The sequence below is a fragment of the Carlito syrichta genome, unplaced genomic scaffold, assembly GCF_000164805.1.
Source record: "Carlito syrichta isolate Samal-C Ts95f unplaced genomic scaffold, Tarsius_syrichta-2.0.1 Scaffold308711, whole genome shotgun sequence".
NCBI lineage: Eukaryota > Metazoa > Chordata > Mammalia > Primates > Tarsiidae > Carlito > Carlito syrichta.
The window spans coordinates 105,389-107,040 of record NW_007252807.1 but is presented as its reverse complement, the minus strand read 5'-3'; the positions used below and the strand labels follow the sequence as shown (position 1 = coordinate 107,040).

General features: G+C 53.3%; 1 protein-coding gene across 1 annotated transcript in view; it reads left to right on the top strand.

Annotated features, from left to right (window-relative positions):
- Window positions 1-1,652, top strand: part of MALL (mal, T-cell differentiation protein like) — a 23,798-nt gene that overhangs the window by 178 nt on the left and 21,968 nt on the right. The window lies entirely within an intron of this gene.

Genomic DNA, 1,652 nt, shown 5'->3' with positions numbered 1-1,652 from the left:
TGCTCCGTCTCCCGCGGGGCTCAGGGCAGCCGCTGCGACACAGCCTGATGCCACCACGCCGCCCTCTGCCACAGCATTGGGGGACCCTCCTCCAAAACAGAACCGCTGGGGGTGAGGGAGCCGCAGGCCACCTGCTTGTCCCGGGTGTGGGGCTTGTTGCTAAAATATGCAGGGTCCTCAGGAAGACCCTGCCTCGTTGGATTGGAAATGAACTTTTAGAATATGGTTCCTTTTCTCCAGCTATTTATGCCTCTCTGAGGTTCAAAATAATAAGGGAAGTCTGTCTTTCCTTCTGAGAGGAGGTCTGCCAGTATTTTCTTGTCACGTCGCCTGACTTTGAACTTTGACTTTTGCGGGGTCCCCACGCGAGGTAGCTTATGGCCACCTCTGTCATTAAAAAACAGTCATGTGAGGCATCCTGGTAAAAATGGAAACCTGTCGCTGCGTTGCGGTCCCTGTCTAGACGCTCGCCCCAGGCTGTGCACACGCGGCCTGCTGTCACCACACCTCATCATTAAGGGGGTACTCTCAAGTCTGGTTATCAATTCAGGGCAAAGGAGTGTGTTTTTGTTTTTGTTTTTGTAACACCTTGTGAAATATCTAGCTTGTGCGTGATATTTTCTTTCCTGCTCTGAATTTGGCAGTTCTGCCCCCGAGCAGCAAGGGACAGATAGAAAGTGGATCTACTTCTAAATTAGACATGGCAACCCTTTTCACTCTCATCGTCTGCCTAAAACGTCGGCCCTGGTTGAGTGATTTTTCCAGCAAACTAGTTAAATGTCAGCCACTGGTGTCAACCAGAAAGGGAAGACCAGCAGGGTGGACCCAACATTTGGGTGGCTCCGGCTGAAACCTCACCCAAGAGGCAGGTTTTTGCCAGGACTGCCACCCCCAGTGCAAGCAAGGGCACCCTGCCAGACAGATGACATCGCAGGGCTCTTACAAGTTGTCTGTGCCAGGCCCCGGGGTGTGTTCCTCACCTTGGAACAGCAACATGGATGACCGGGATGGTGGTTAACTCCACCTCTTTTTATGGAGTCTGTTTTTACCTCAGTCATGCAAGTCACTGGCAACAGGGTCACTGCCTCCCAGTGCCTCCCTCTCTGCTAGAGACTCGAGCTAGTCCTCTCTACCATCGGACTGTGACTGTGGCCCCAGCAAGAAGAGACCATTCAACCTCTGCGACTCAGGGAGGGGCCAGGTCTGTCACTGGGAGTTGGATCTCAAAGGACAGATACTTCCAGGCTCGGGGGCAGGAGTGGGAAGGCCAGATGCCAGGGGCTACCCACTGCCGGGAGGCTGGAGGGAGAAGAGGGGCAACCAGGGAGAGCCGCCGTAAGAGGATCACCGTGTGCCCCTGCTCTGCTCCTGCCAGTGGAATTTCTGGAAGAGTAAAGTGTATATTTGTGTTGGGTTCTGGGACCTTAAGTGTTTGGGTGGGGAGTTAGGGATATTGTCATTGGCTCAATTTTCATTTATTTTTAAATAAGTTTAGATTAGTCGGGCTGGGTGGCTCAGCCTGTAATCCCGCGCCTTTGGGAGGCTGAGGTGAGTGGATTGCCTGAGCCCGCGGGTTCGACACCCGCCTGGGCAGTGAGACCTCATCTCTACTAATAAATCAAAAAATCAGCGGGGTGTGGTAGCGCATGCCT